The sequence below is a fragment of the Coenobita brevimanus genome, chromosome 111 (genome assembly GCF_032717465.1).
Source record: "Coenobita brevimanus isolate Jiangsu-jjx chromosome 111, ASM3271746v2, whole genome shotgun sequence".
In the NCBI taxonomy this organism is placed as follows: Eukaryota; Metazoa; Arthropoda; class Malacostraca; order Decapoda; family Coenobitidae; genus Coenobita; species Coenobita brevimanus.
In genome coordinates, this window is record NC_137064.1 from 2,535,087 (window position 1) to 2,551,118 (window position 16,032).

The window sequence follows — 16,032 nt, forward strand, 5'->3', positions numbered from 1 at the left end:
TAGGGCAGGGTAGGAGTATGGAAGAAAGTACTGAACAGGGATGAATGTGTGGATGCTGAGAACAGGGAAGGGCCGAACAGAACAGGGTAGGGAAGGCTTAGAGATGACAGGGCAGGGCAGGGCAGGACAGGACATTGTACAGCAGGACTAGTAAGAGCAGGGCAGTACAGACCAAAGCAGGGAATTGAACAGCTAAGGGGGAGGAGGGGTGATGCTGGGAATAAGGTAGGGATGAACAGAACAGGATAACAGACTAAGAAATGGCAGAGAAGAGCAGGACAGAGCAGGGTATGCCTAGGAAGGGCAGGTTACGAAAAGATAAGACTAGAAAGGGCAGGGTAGGGCAAAACAGGGCATTGAACAGCGAAGGGGGGGAAGGGGGATGCTAAGAACAGGGCAGGGTACTAGTGAAGACAACATGCTTAGCCCCCTGCCAACACACCTCTCGCCCCCTGCCAAGATTGCCCTGCGCCCCACAAGACTAATGTGTTTGTATTTTTACCCCGAGGTGACGAGCGGCGCGGATAAATACGAGCTGTGTTGTGGTCGTGTGTCAGCCTGCCATCTAGGGACCGGGGGGGACACTACGGTACATGATGTTTGTTATTCCTGGACAGCCCAAGTTCCTCATCTTACAAGCTCTGATGGACAGTTATAAAGATATAATAACTGCGACATAAATTAAATCGGTAGTTTGTCTGTAAATCAATGTCCAATGTTAATTGTAATGCCTGATTTCTCTGTCAGATCTGTAATAAGGAAAATTGGTTGTGGTCGTGTGTAGGGTTGCCATCTAGCGGGCGGGGGAGGCACTAAAGGAAGTCTGTTTTTCCTGCCCACCCCCAGTTTCTCATCTTACAGGCTGTGATATGCAGTTGTGGACAAAAATGCCATAACGCGCTTTAAATCGACGATTATGAAACTCTCTCTTAATATTCTGAAAGATCTGTTGAGCTCCAAAGATAGCATCACTGGAATTCAAAAGTTATCGCTCACTCTATTTATATAATCGATAGTTCTGTCCACAACTATACGAAATAAAACAAATCACAGTCACGACATAAAAATGATCATAGGTTTGTTCTTAAATCAACAATTAGATATGTGACGCGTTTGTGACGCTTGATTTCTATGCCAGATAAGAAATAAATCGTGTGTGTGTGTGTGTGTGTGTGTGTGTGTGTGTGTGTGTGTGTGTGTGTGTGTGAGAGAGAGAGAGAAATGAAAGTGACATGCATGCACCTGTAGTAGAACCTTTGAGAATCTTCACATAAACATCACCTTCATCTGTAAACACACACACACACACACACACACACACACACACACACACACACACACACACACACACACACACACACACGCACGCAACTAATCTGAGTGGCCAAAATAGACAGGTAAATTATGTTCCCTTGTGTCTTTTCTCTGTTTACTGAGGCCAGAGTGAGAGGTGGGGGAGTGTAAGGGGAGACGGCTGTAAAGATGAGTGTGAGATACAGGCGAGGACGGCTAGATGCTTCACGTCGGTCACACATCAGCGAGAGACTTGGCGAAGGAGGCTGGCTTTATTGTGAGGAAGGAGGAGAAGGAGGGAGGGAAAAGGTAGAGGAGGAGAAGAAAGAGGGAGGGAATGAGGGAAAAGGAAGAGGAGGAGAAAGGAGGGAATGAGGGAGAAGGAGGAGGGAGGTAATAAGGGAAAAGGAAGAGGAGGAGAAGAAAGTAGGGAATGAGGGAGAAGGAGGAGGGAGGGAATAAGGGAAAAGGAAGAGGAGGAGGAGTGAGGGAATGAGGGGGAAGAAGGAGAAGAGGAGGGAGGGAATGTGGGAAAAGGAAGAGGAGGAGTGAGGGAATGAGGGGGAAGAAGGAGGAGAAGAAGGGAGGGACTGAGGGACAAGGAAGAGGAGGAGAAGGGAGGAAGGAAGTGAGGGAAGATGAAGAGGAGGAGAAAGGGAAGAAAGAGAGGATGTGAGAAGGTGAGGGAAAGGAAGTGGAAGAAGGAGAAGGAAGGAAGAAAAGAGGAACGTGAGGTGAGGAAGAAGGAAGGAGGAAGAAATGAGAGAATGGGCGAGGTGAGGGGGATGGGAGGAGGAAAAGGAAGTCAGGGAGGGAGAGAAAGGAGGAGGCGGAAGAGACAGTGAGAGAGGGAGGGAGGTAAAGGAGGCGGAAGAAGGAAGAGGAGGTAAGGTAGAGAAGGAATCAGGGGAGGAGGGAGGTGTGGGAGGGAGAAGGACGGGGGAAGTGAGGGAGGGATGGAGGAAGATTAGTGAAAGGAGAGAAAGGGAGAGGAGGAAGAATGAAAGAAGGAAGGAAGAGTGAGAGGGGAAGTGAAGGAGGTGAGAAGTAGGGTAGGTGAGGGAGGAAGGGGAAGGAGAAGGGAGCTGAGATAAGGGAGGAAGGGGAAGGAGAAGGGAGCTGAGATAAGGGAGGAAGGGGAAGGAGAAGGGAGCTGAGATAAGGGAGGAAGGGGAAGGAGAAGGGAGCTGAGATAAGGGAGGAAGGGGAAGGAGAAGGGAGCTGAGATAAGGGAGGAAGGGGAAGGGAGAGGTGGAGTGAGGGAGATGAAGTGAGTGTGGGTGAGGAAGGGAGAGGGGACATGAAGGGGAAATGAGGAAGCTGAGGTAATGAAGGATGGGAAAAGGAAGGGGGAGTCAGGTAGGGAAGAGAAGTGAGGGAGGAATGAGTGAGGAGAGGTGAAAAGGAGGAAGTGGAAGACAAGAGGGAATGAGAGAGAGAAAATAAGGGAAAGGAAGTGAGGAGAAGAGAATGAAAGGAGGATAGGAAAGGATGAGGAAAAGAAAGTGAGGTGAAGGAGGGGAGGAAGGAGGGAGATGAGGGAGGAGAAATGAGTGAGGGGAGAGGAGGGAAGGTAAGGGAGGGATGAGGGAGTGGAGGAAGGGGAGGAAAGGTGAATTATGGAACCTCCAAGTAATGTAAAAAACCGACAGTGCAATATTATTTAAATTCTTTCATATTTTGGCACAAAGGAGGGGAGAGAGGGAAGGGAGGGGAGAGAGGAGGGGGAAGGAGGGGAGAGGGGAGGGAAGAGTAACAGGGGAAAATGGAGAGGGGAGGGAAGTTACAGTGGTTGGAGTGGGATTCAAGAAATGAGAAGAGAAGAGGGGATATAAGGAGAGGAGAAGAGAGGGGAGGGGGAGAGGGATGAAGGGAGGGGAAAGGAGAGGGGAGAATAGAGATAAGAGAGGAGACAGACGAAAGGGAGGTGCAGAGAGAGGAGGGAAGGAGGAAGTGAAGGAAGGAGAGGGGGAGGGAGAGGGGGAAGCAGGTATGGTTTTCCCAGGTAAATTAGGAGCTCTGCTAATCATTCTCTCTCTCTCTCTCTCTCAGCTGTGACGTGAGGGAGCCAACGAAGGGGAGAGGGGGGCTAAACAGGGAGCGCGGCCCCCTTAATGTTGCGAGCGGCCCGTTTGTTGCGTGTGTGTGTGTGTGTGTGTGTGTGTGTGAGAGAGAGAGAGAGAGAGAGAGAGAGAGAGAGAGAGAGCATGTGTGGGTGGGTGTGGGTGTTGGCGTGGAGTGGTGGGTGCAGGTGGAAGGTAGTGGGTGACATTTTGGTGTGGGTGGGAGTGGGTGCGTGTAGGCGAAGGTTAGAGTGGGTGTGTGGGTGTGGGTGGGTGGAAGATGGGACTGGGTGGGTGAAAGGGAAGGTTGATATGAAAACGATGACGTGGTAGTGGGTGTAGGTAAGGAGGTGTGTGTGTGTGTGTGTGTGTGTGTGTGTGTGTGTGTGTGTGTGTGTGTGTGTGTGTGAACCCATTTGTAAGTTGACGTATGTGTATTTGTGGAAGTGTATCTCTCTCTCTCTCTCTCTCTCTCTCTCTCTAAAGTACGTGTGTGTGTGTGTGTGTGTGTGTGTGTGTGTGTGTGTGTGTGTGTGTGTGTAAAATTCCCTCACATCCCAGACGCATGTGTACCCCAACTGTTCCCTGGTTAAAAAAAAAAAAAAACACGAATCGGATTTGCTCGTGATTTTGCTCGTGTTTTTTTCGCCATAATTAATGGAGGAACGTGTTGTATTTATTTATTGATTTAATTCTCTATTTTCTTTATTACTGTTTATTTACTTCTTTTTTATCTGTATTTTTTTATTTGTTTATTTACTTCTGTATATTTATTTATTTGCTTTATTTATTAATTTGTTTTTACTTTTCTATTTATTTTTATTTGTTTATTTACATCTTTGTCTTTGTTTTCTTTATTTGTTTATTTACTTCTTGGTGGATGAGTTTGGGAGAGTGTGTAAGAAACGGAATCTAAAGGTGAATGTAGCGAAGAGTAAAGTGATGGTCTTTGAGAGAGGTGAAGTCAGTGAATGTACAGCGAGGTTGGATTGTGAGGAATTAGAAAATGTGAGTACGTTTAAGTACTTGGGTAGTGTAATGAGTAAGGATGGAGGTTTGGAGGGTGAAGTGCTTGAAAGGGTACAGCAGGGAAGAAAGGTTGCTGGTTCCTTGAAAGCAGTGATAAGAAACAGGGAAGTGAGCATGGAAGTGAAAAAGTTACTACATGACAGTATTGTGATACCAACTCTAACGTACGGAAGTGAAGCTTGGACGTTGTTGGAAGGACACAAGTCAAGAGTGAGAGCAGTGGAAATGAGTTATTTAAGAGGGGCCTGTGGAGTCACGTGGAGAGACAGGCTGACGAATGAAGATATAAAGGAGCGTTGTGGTGTGGATGTAGATGTGATAGGAAGCGTTAGGAGGAACACACTGAGGTGGTTTGGCCATGTGGAGAGGATGGAGGGTGAAAGACTGACGAAGAGAGTGTATGTGAGTGAGGTGGAGGGGGGAAGAGGGAGGAGGAGGCTGAGGATGAGATGGAGGGATGGGGAGGAGAGGTATATGAGAGAAGGGTGTGTGAGTTGGGAGCAGGGCAGTGAAATGGCGGGGGACAGGGCGACTTGGAGGCGATTTGTTTGTGGCCACCCCAAACGGGATTGAGGCGTCTGGCAATAGATAGATAGATAGATAGATTTATTTATGCTTATTTTCTTTATTTATTTGTTTATTTACTTCTGTTTATTTATCTATTTTGTTTGTTTATTTATTTCTTTATTTATCTGTTTATTTTCTTTATTATTTATTTGTTTATTTACTTGTTTATTTATTTACTTGTTTATTTATTCATTTATTTTTCTTCTTTATTAACCACTCCTTTACGGCGATTTTTATTTGACTTATTCTTGCTTCCTTCAGTGATTTTATTTTAGACCACTTCAGTTTGAGGACGTATTTTTACACCCGCGCTCGCAAAACTATAGCAGAGTATTGTAGTGTCATGTGTGTGTGTGTGTGTGTGTGTGTGTGTGTGTGTGTGTGTGTGTGTGTTTCGTTCAGTCTTAGTGTGTGAACAGAATAAACAGTTTGATCCGATTTAAACCAAACGTGGTGAAATGGTTATGGGTCAGCCAAAGATGAAGAAGTTATATTTTGGGAGCAGTTAGTCTACATGTAAGGTCAAGATCACAGGGTAAGGTCAAATATTCGGCGGGTGTTGTGTTCTGAGTGCTCCTTCTTGATGGTTATAGTTACCACCCAGCGTAGTAAATGGTTTCTAAGGTTACAGGCTATCGTTCCTCTTATCACTTAGTAGAGTCAACTGAAGGTAGAACTACACTGAATGAGTGGATGGTGAACGCTCTCTCCTACAAAATTATGGGAAAAGAAAAAAAAAAAAAAGCTCTGGGATTTTTATTTCATCACTTAGCGTAGTTAACTGAAGCTTCCACTACATTGAATGAGTGGATGGTGAACGCCTACATCTATCACATTAAAGAAATATAAACGGAATTAGATTTATCATTTATCTCATCACTTAACGTAGAGTCAAGAGAAGATAATGCCACATTGAATGAGTGGATGGTTTACACACACACACACACACACACACACACACACACACAGATTTAGGTATATTTTAGTGACCCCTGTTTATTTTTGCTGTTTATCAAGGCGGGGTGGTCGCGCTTCGAGGAAAACGGGCTGCATTAGAGATGAGGGGGGGCTCGTGCAATTCTTCCCCGCTATTGTCCATATTTACTCCCGCGGATAAATTTTGGGGTGTTGGGATGGCAAAATTGAAAATGTGTGAGTGTGTCTGCGTGTTTTTTTTATTTTTTTTTGGGGGGAGGGGATGTGCGTGTGTGGGGATTGTGTGTGTGGGAGGGGGGTGTTTTGAGTGGGGATGTGTGTGTGTGTGGGGGGGGGGGTTGAGTAGGGATGTCTGTGTCTGTGTGCGTGGGGCAACTATGTGAGTTTGTGTCTGGGGGGGAACATCTGTGGGTTTGTGTGTGGTGGGGGGGGATTGCGTGTGTGTGTGTGTGTGTGTGTGTGTGTGTGTGTGTGTGTGTGTGTGTGTGTGTGTGTGAGAGAGAGAGAGAGAGAGAGAGAGAGAATTTACAAGCCAGAGAATTGCGTGTATGACATTGTGTGATCTATAGGTAAGCTGACCCTCAGTATTTAATCGGGATGAGAGGGGGTTCGATCCTGCTTCATAGGTTCGAATCCCACTCCATCCGAACGTGTAAAGGGATTATTGACTGGCACTGTACCTTGAATCCCCTTGGTCTTGTTATTTATGTTTGTAAAAGCTTCAAAGAGAGAGAGAGAGTACTGAACAATTTATGTATTCCTGTGTGTGTGTGTTGGGAGAGAAATCCGCACACATACATACCCACACAAGCTATCACTCACACTCATACATACACATACACGCAAATGCACCAACACGTATACACACACATCTCTTGTCGCTCCACCTCTCAGACTTAAATCCCTAAATACCATGCACTTTGATCAGCGCTGTCCCTAACGCCAGACGGTTTCCCTGAGCTGAGAGACACGGGTAATTGATGAAGGCCAGCACCAGACGATTTCCCTAAGCTGGACAGGGGGATATTTTGTTCAGACGATTTTGTTCAGCGGGTCAATAATCTTAGGTGTTTTCTTCAGGCTAATACCAGGTGATTTCCCTGAGCTGAAAGACAGTGGTATCATATTCAGACGATTGTGCTGGTGAGACGGTATTAAATTCAGACGGTTTGGTTGAGCTGAGACACTGATGATTTTGCTGAGCTGAGACACTGGTATATTAAGGCGATTTAGCTGAGGCAACAGACGGTTTTGAGGAGCTGAGAGGTATATCTGGGTATTTTATTCAGGTTTACTCAGGACGATTTTGTTTATCTGAGAGACCAGGTAATAGTGGTAATAGTTGCAGTAGTAGTAGTAGTAGTAGTAGTAGTTGTAGCAGCAGTAGTAGTAGTTGTTGTTGTTGTTTTTATTGTTTTTATATTACCCGTCCCCACCCCGGTGGCCCGGAATGGTGCGGGTGCGGGTATTGTTTTCGCTCGGTTTATCTGTTTGTCTGTCTGTCTGTCTGTCTGTTAACAATTTTACGCGAAAACTGCTGGTGCAATTTTTGACTAAAATTACAGGGATGTTGGGCTATGGCTATCTGATCATCTGATTAAATTTGCGGCGAAATTGGGTCAAGGCCCAGGCTGTAGGCCCAAAAAATGTGAAAGAATTTTTTTTTTTTTCGCCATAACTCCTTTCAAATTCGTCATATCGACATGACACCAAAACCTAAAGGAGCATCTTTCAAATCTGCATCCAATAACATGCCTCATTACATCAGGGGGGTCACCTCCCAGTTAACGGTAGGGGGGTCAGTGTCAGGTGGGTGGGGCCTAAAATTTCAAATAGGCATAAAATCGTCAACTTTCACTTGATTTTCTCCAAATTTGATATGTGACATCTTTGACTAGATATCCTGTCGTGTTTATACGCCAGCACTAAAATGACTGCTGGGGACGGGTTTCCTCTGCCTTGGCACCGCTTCTTGTTTTTGTTGTTTTTGTTTTTGTTGCTGTAGCTCAAGGCTCATCGGAAATGTGAACCCAGTAGACTGCAGGCTAAAATGGCATCCCTTCTCCATTCCAACTTTCTCCTTTGGGGGGATAGGGAGGGCGTTGAGGGACATCCCCAGGGAGCTCCACAGCCCAGGTATATCAATGCCACCAGATGAAGGCGTCCCCCTCCAACACCTCGAGTAGGAGTGGGAGGGTTACCAGGAATGATATGCAAATCCTCACTCAAGGGGGAAGTGTTAATCTTTAAATCTCTGTCTCTCTCTCTCTCTCTGATGTTCTTGAGGAGGCGCGCCCTGAGAGTCAACAGGTGTGTGTGTGTGTGTGTGTGTGTGTGTGTGTGTGTGTGTGTGTGTGTGTGTGTGTGTGTGTGTGTGTGTGTGTGTGTGTGTGTGTGTGTGTCTCAAGTAAGTGTTTGTCTTGTAAGCTGGAGATTCTAACACACACACACACACACACACACACACACACGCAATCCCCTCCCCCCCACACTTTTTCTCTCTTTCAGGCGGCCGAAAGTTGTAAAATGAAAGTTCAGGTCTTAGCGAATTCCATTACAGGAGAGGGATCAGTGAAGAAGACCCGTTATATTGCAGATCCTTTAAGTAGTAGTAGTGGTGGTGGTGGTGGTGGTGGTGGTGGTGGTGGTGGTGGTAGTAGTAGTAATAGTAGTAGCAGTAATAGCTACAACAATAACAACAACTACTACTACTACAACTAGTACTGCTATAATAATAATAATAATGATAATAATAATAATAATAATATCATCATTGTTGTTGCTGTTAAATCCCCAGCATGGTGTCGTCCCCAATGACCTTATTCCATATATACCCCACCTACAGCCAGATACAGAAGTTTGCCTTCTCTTACACTCCACCTCCTTCCCTCCTGGGCTGGCTCGTCACTCCCCTCCTTGAAGCGTCATGTTAAAGAGAACCATCTATGGCCAGGGAAACATACCAAGCCTCCCTCAGCTTAGGAATATTAGCCAGCAATGGAAAATGAGTGGAACTTTTGTATCTATGGGCAGAGAAACATACCAAGCCTCCCTCAGCTTAGGAATATTAGCCAGCAGAGGAAAGTGATATGTAGAGGAGTGAAATATTAGGCTAACTTTTGTATCTATGGACAGAGAAACATACCAAGCTTCTCTCAGGAATATTAGCTACTAGAGGAAGATGAGAAGGAAAATATTAGGCGAAATTTAAAATATATATGAGCAGAGAAGCATATCAAGTCACTTTCATCTTAGGAATATTAGCCAGCAGAGGAGAGTGACTAGTAGAAGAGTGAAATATGAAGCGAACTTTTGTCCCCCACTGTACCTGTCATTTTTAGCAACAGGGGGGTACAGAAGTTTGTGCCATGAGTTACAGCAGCCTTGTACCCGACCGAATCTCAACCCCTTCACCACGATGAGTCTCCTTGGTTACTAGTCAAAATATTTCCTCCAGTCTGATTACACCTGGCCATCGACCAAGCTGAAAGGTGTTTAAGAGAGCACTGTCAGGTTAAACACTATATCAGTCGATTTTATCCAGCTTATTATAAAACTTCATTAATAAAGGGGTTAATGAAGGCTTTATGTAACCTCTCCCTCTCGAAAACCGCCCCCTCAGCTGAATAAAATCGTCTGGAAATGAGAGAGAATGAAGGATAAAAGACGCGTTGAACTGGGCAATATTTTCTCAACCCGGTGATGTGATTTTTTGATGTGTTGCAGCCCCACAGACGATTTTCTTCAGCTGTGAGTAAAGCTAGTGTAGTGAAGGGGGGGCATAAAGGCTGTATCAGGCCTCTCCAACTCGAAAAAGCCCCCCCAGAGCTTAATAAAATCGTCTGGAGGCAGCAAGAATTAAAAAAAAAAAAAAAAGGACATTGAGCTGAAGGGGCTAACTCTCTCTCTCTCTCTCTCTCTCTCTCTCTCTCTCTCTCTCTCTCTCTCTCTCTCTCGGGGTTGGCACGTCTATAGTTTCCTCACCGTAACTTGGCCCAGATTTTCGTCCTTTTGCGGCTCATTTCACGTAGCTCAGTGGCAGAATAAGACAGTGGTTCTACTTCCTTTCCATAGCACTTCTTCGTGACTAGTTTTTTATCTTTCAAGTGCTTGGGATTTACCGTTATTTAATAGAACCTGGATGGAAGAAAGGGTGATAGGAGTGTGTGTGTGTGTGTGTGTGTGTGTGTGTGTGTGTGTGTGTGTGTGTGTGTGTGTAATCTGGCAATACACACAGATAAGGTGTCAGGAAAGGTCTTAGGAAGGGATAGTGAGGGTTATGTGGGGGGAGAGAGAGAGAGAGAGAGAGAGAGATAATAGCCTGGACGTGCTTCTGTCATAGCCATCCCTTGTGAGTTTACCAAGAGGAAGTATGGCGTCAGATAATGGTGTTGATGATGAATAACTCTGTCTGGGATAAATGAGATAAAATCACAGCATATAAGTTGCTTGTAGCAGTGCAGGAGTAAGTGCCTGCCTTAATTTCGTTATCTTTGAAAGTGGACAGTAATGCGTGAATTTGTCTTGAAAATTCGGAGATTCACGATTATTTTGCCTCATTTGTTGCAGATTCCTCCAATGCCAACTTTCCTAATGGCCTGTGCTATCTGTGACAGCTGATAGCATACGCAAAAATGCTGTCTATCCCTTGAGTGTGTTCCCGGTGCAGAGGTTCAGTAAATACTGCTTCTGAAATATATATATATATATATATATATATATATATATATATAAATATGGTTGGTCTGTCGCTGGGTATTTGGCTATCGACCAGTGACAGGCTGGCCAAGTTCGTTCACCCCATCACTTCGATGACGCCATGTTGTTTTTGTTCTGATCCCAGGCTCATAGAGACGTAAATCAGGTGGCTTGGAAGCTGTAACTAGCCTTTCTCATCCGGGTCACCATCCTCCTTTCGCGGGATCGGGAGGGAGCTGAGGGAGTTTTGTATAGCCTAGCATGGTAGCCGAGCCATATTAATGCAACACGTTATGGCGTCCCCCTCCACCACCATGACGTCTCCAACAGCAGTATCTAGTAACGAAGAAGTGCTATACTCCTTTTACTTGGTTTACAGTAGAATTGCCGCCTCTGTCTTAAATGTTTGACTGTAAGATAATATTTTTACTAGAATATGATGCTAGTCACGAAGAAGTGCGATGGAAAGGATGTAAGGTCGTAACAGTGTCTTTTTCAGCCAGAACTACGTGAAATAAGCTACGAAGGGACGAAAATCTGGGACAAATTAAGCTGAATCATAGCCAGCCTCCCAAGCCCACGAGGAAGTGCCGCCGTTTCCATCATCACTATTTTTCACGGCTGCACTGAAATTACGGTGCCAGGTTTCATATCGCTGAAGGAGAGGTGAAAAAAATGTAAAAAAAAAAATAGAGTAAAATGGAGGGTTGTTACCATCTGACGTCATGCTCGCGCCGTTTCTCGCAAATTCTCGCTCGCGTAAAAACCAAATAGCATCCCGTGTGAAAAAAGGCGGGAAAAAGCAGAGATCCATTACTTTATGACGTTACGCTACGTTCACGCTAAAAAATAGAATAAAATAAAAATAGCTAAATAAAAGGTGAACCCGTGTGGCAGCGGGTGGGTGGAGTCTGTTTACCTCGTGACGTCACAGGGACCTATTTTCGCGGCATTGGGAGATTTCGTGGTGCCTCTTCCTCGGCGATTCGTTTTGTACATTAAGCAATAATTTGTAAAGCTGGAGTTCCGAAGATTATTATTATTATTATTATTATTATTACTATTATTTGTACCACTTGATATTTGCCTAGTCAGTTGTGTACCCTTCTGTAACTACACCCACAGCTGTGTACCATAACTCTTAAATACACCCACAGTAGCTGATACATAAATGGGTGTGAAGAAGGGATATAAATCATGACCTAACGGGTAATTAATATCAACGTAATTACCAGAGGTCACAAAAAATGCCCCTCCTTTTTCTTAACAGGTATGAAATGTCAGGTAAAATGTAGGAAACGCGTATTTGATTTAGAAATTGTTTTTATATGCGTGAATATTGAAAACAATGAAGTGTATTAAAGGGGATGTGTTGGGTATGATGCTTAGCGAGTGGAATTTAAAACATAGACTTTCTTACTTTATTTATTTGTTTATTTATTTATGTTTATATTTCATAATTGTGGAACGTAGAATTGGTTTAGTTCATCATGTACATAGAGCAGTATCCAGATGTGCTGTTCGTGGTACATATACAGATGTGAACAAAAATTAATGGATAATCCTCTGATAGTATTTTGTCCTACCTTCCATGTTTTTAATTCCTCCCCAGCGACAGATTATCCTTCCTTCACAGACTTATTTGGTGTGTGTGTGTGTGTGTGTGTGTGTGTGCAAGAAAGAAGGAACCAAAGGCCAGAAACCCACAAGATTGTTCCCTCTCAGAAAAAGTCACGTTCAAGATCCGTTTATATTTCTTCATACTGTTCCTACGTAAGAATTAGTTCCTGTACAACTCTCCCTTGCCACGGCCAGCAGGGGGAGTGACGGTAAAGTTTTGTTCATGGGTTTGGAACAATGAACAATCCCTCGTCCGATATGCTCTTGTTGTACACCATGTCGATATTAAGGAGATGCTGTACAACATAGGAGAAGCTCTTAGACGTAGTGTACCATGCAAGATAGAGAATCAGGCGTACTGTACCATGCAAAATAAGGGAATCAGCGTAGTGTACCATGCAAAATAGGAGGATCAGGCGTACTGTACCATGCAAAATAGGAGAATCAGGCGCAGTTACCATGCAAAATAAGAGAGATCAAGGCTACAGCATTCAGGGAGCGCATACCCCCGCCAACGCCCATACCAGACAACTGAGATCGCCAAAATTCAATCAACTCTTCCTTAACCCATGACCCACGTATCCACAAAATTTTACTGAAATCCATGAATAACTTTTTGAGATATTGTAAAAAAAAAAAAAAAAAAAATCCTGACGTGGGACTCGAACTCAGACCACCAAAATTTAATCAGCTCTTCCTTGGCCCACGATCCACATATCAAAATAATAATAATAATAATAATAATAATAATAATCAAATAATTGATACTCATAAATAACTTTTTTTATGTCTTGTGAAAAAAAGACAGACAGACAGACAGGGGTGAATACATAACTCCCTCCAACTCCACCGGCGGAGGTAATAAGGCGGTACCATGCAAAAATAGGAGAAAATCAGACGGTACCATGCAAAAATAGGATAATCAGGCAGTACCATGCAAAAATAGGGGATAATCAGGCAGTACCATGCAAAAATAGGGGATAATCAGGCAGTACCATGCAAAAATAGGGGATAATCAGGCAGTACCATGCAAAAATAGGGGATAATCAGGCAGTACCATGCAAAAATAGGGGATAATCAGGCAGTACCATGCAAAAATAGGGGATAATCAGGAGGTATCATGCAAAAATAGGGGTTAATCAGGCGGTATCATGCAAAAATAGGGGGTTAATCAGGCGGTATCATGCAAAAATAGGGGATAATCAGGCAGTACCATGCAAAAATAGGGGTTAATCATGCGGTATCATGCAGAAATAGGATAATAAGGCGTGCCATACCGTGCGAAAATATATATACCGCTAATTTCGCCTTCGCCAAAAACAATACGATTTGGAGTTTGCCGCGCCAATTTCAAAACGGCTGGCAGTCACGCATTTTCCCGCCAATTCTCGCCAAAGTGAAAAACAAAATGGCCGCCACGTACCCTGTAAATTGTCCGTTTCTGTTCTTAATTTTTCAAGTTAAATGCAAATGGCGGCTGCTCCGTAACACGTACAGAAACTTAATCAGATTTAGTAATAATTGGCTGTCTTGTTTCAAATGTGGGGAGAGAGAGAGAGAGAGAGAGAGAGAGAGAGAGAGAGAGAGAGAGAGAGAGAGAGAGAGATGGGTATTTTGTACTTCGGTTTATAGGAAATATTAATAAATTTATGTAAAAAAATATATAAAAAAACACCATAAATAATATAACCCTTTGTAACTGTAGTTGGTGGGAGAGTAAAACCATCCACTCATTTGATGTAGGACTACCTTCATGTAAGTCTGCACTGACAAGGCAAATCGTTTCTTGTAACCCATGAAACCATTTACTACGTTGGGTGGTAACCATATCGCTAACAAATGGACGCTTGGTGGTCTAGTGGGTTAAGACGCTCCAAGCAGACGTGGAACAAAAGGGTTTAAGTCTGAAGTATGGTTGGCATTTATCTCTCTCTCTCTCTCTCTCTCTCTCTCTCTCAGACGGTTTTATTCAGCTGAAGGGGTTAATGAAGGCTGAATCTAACCCTCCACTGCCAGACGTCTGAGGAAAATCGTCTGAAGGCAAGACAAATGGTTATCGTACTGAAGGGTTTAATATAGGCTAGATAGAAAAAAAAAAAAAAAAGAGAAGGATGAGGAGGAGGGAGAAGAAGAAAAAGAAGAGGAGGAGGAGGAAGAAGATGATGAGGAGGAGGAAAAGGAGGAGGAGAAAACATAGGAGGAAGATGAGGAGGGGAAGAGAAGAAGAGGAGGAAGAGAAGAGAAGAGCAGGAGGAGGAGGAAGAAAAAAAAGAGAAGGAGGGGGAGGAAGACTTAGGATTAATGCTTATCAATTGCACGAAGACCCTTGAAAGAGAGAGAGAGAGAGAGAGAGAGAGAGAGAGAGAGAGAGAGAGAATTATATATATGTACTTTATGTGGAAATTAGGCAACAAAAAACGAGGAACCGGAAGGCCAACTATGCTAACTTCACAAGAGACGTAACATTCCTCAGGAGGGGAAACTCTGCCAAAATTTATTCGTCTGGTTTCAAAAGATTGGATCCGTCAAGACCTGTTGCTTTATTCTCTCTCTCTCTCTCTCGTGTTTCTCCTTTCCCTTTCATTGATGTCAGTTTTTATCAGTCTCTCTCTCTCTCCCCCTCCCCTCTCTCTCGGTGCCAGATGCCCACCTGTGCGCACGCCAATCTAATTAAGCCAGGTAGGGCCCCCAGGTAAAACAGATTAATATTCGAATAAACAAGAAAGCGGATTTGGCGATATTTTTTTTTTTTATGTATCCAACGCTGGGCATAGGTTTAGCAGTCCTCCCTCACCTATCACCACTAGGGCGCTAATACCCACAGTCCTGAATACATGCTAGGGCTGTCTCATATAGGGCTCGTGTGCTGGTATTAGAGGGGTGTTTTAACGAAAGAGAGAGAGAGAGAAAGAGAGAGAGAAATGGGAGAAATGGAGTTCCCCCGAGCTAAGCCCTGTATTGGACTATATAGCCCCGCTAGGGTTACAGGAGCGAGCTACCACTCCCGGCACGGCAGCCCGGGCGAGGCTCGAACTCGCAATCCCCCGATTACGAGTCCGGCGCGCTACCACTGTGCTACCGTGCCCCCCAGAGAGAGAGAGAGAGAGAGAGAGAGAGAATAACTTAGTGTCCCTCGAAGTATTGACTCTAGCATCCCCTTAACTGTATCACTGTAACTCTATACCTGCCACGCCTCTGCCACCACTACAACCACCACCCTGCCACCACTCCTACCTTCTGCCACCACATGTGTTCCTGACAACGCTTGATCTCACGCGCCATATCTTTGTCATCCCGGCTCACTTTATCTTTGTGCCATCTTGTTGTGCCATCTGTTTCTGCCATCTCTCACCTTTGCTGCCACCCCCACATTCTGCCACCCCACACACCTTGCCACCTCCACACCCTGCAACCCCACAAACCCTGCCACCTCCACACCCTGCAACCCCACTAACCCTGCCACCTCCACACCCAGCAACCCCACACACCTTGCCACCTCCACACCCTGCGACCCCACAAACCCTGCCACCTCCACACCCTGCAAAATCACAGCCACACCCTTCCACCCCCACACCCTATTACCACCACAGTACTCCTCAGCGTGCCAACCTACCTACCTACGACCCACATTCTGCCCCACAGTAGGTGTTAATAAAGTTGCAAGGAGGGTACACATTTGGCTGATACGTATAGCTGTCATGCACACCTGCCACACACCCACATGCACCTCCTACACACACACACACACACACGCATACATCTTCAGCATACCTGTCTAGAATTTGCACACTCTCCCTTGTACACAATAATTGTTCTCCTGGCCTTT

The 16,032-nt window shown here is 44.7% G+C and overlaps 1 non-coding gene across 1 annotated transcript; it reads right to left on the reverse strand.

The window, feature by feature from the left end:
• Positions 1-15,216: 15,216 nt before the first annotated feature.
• Positions 15,217-15,291, reverse strand: TRNAT-CGU (transfer RNA threonine (anticodon CGU)). The gene has a single exon. It is a non-coding gene; the product is annotated as a tRNA-Thr (tRNA).
• Positions 15,292-16,032: the final 741 nt, after the last annotated feature.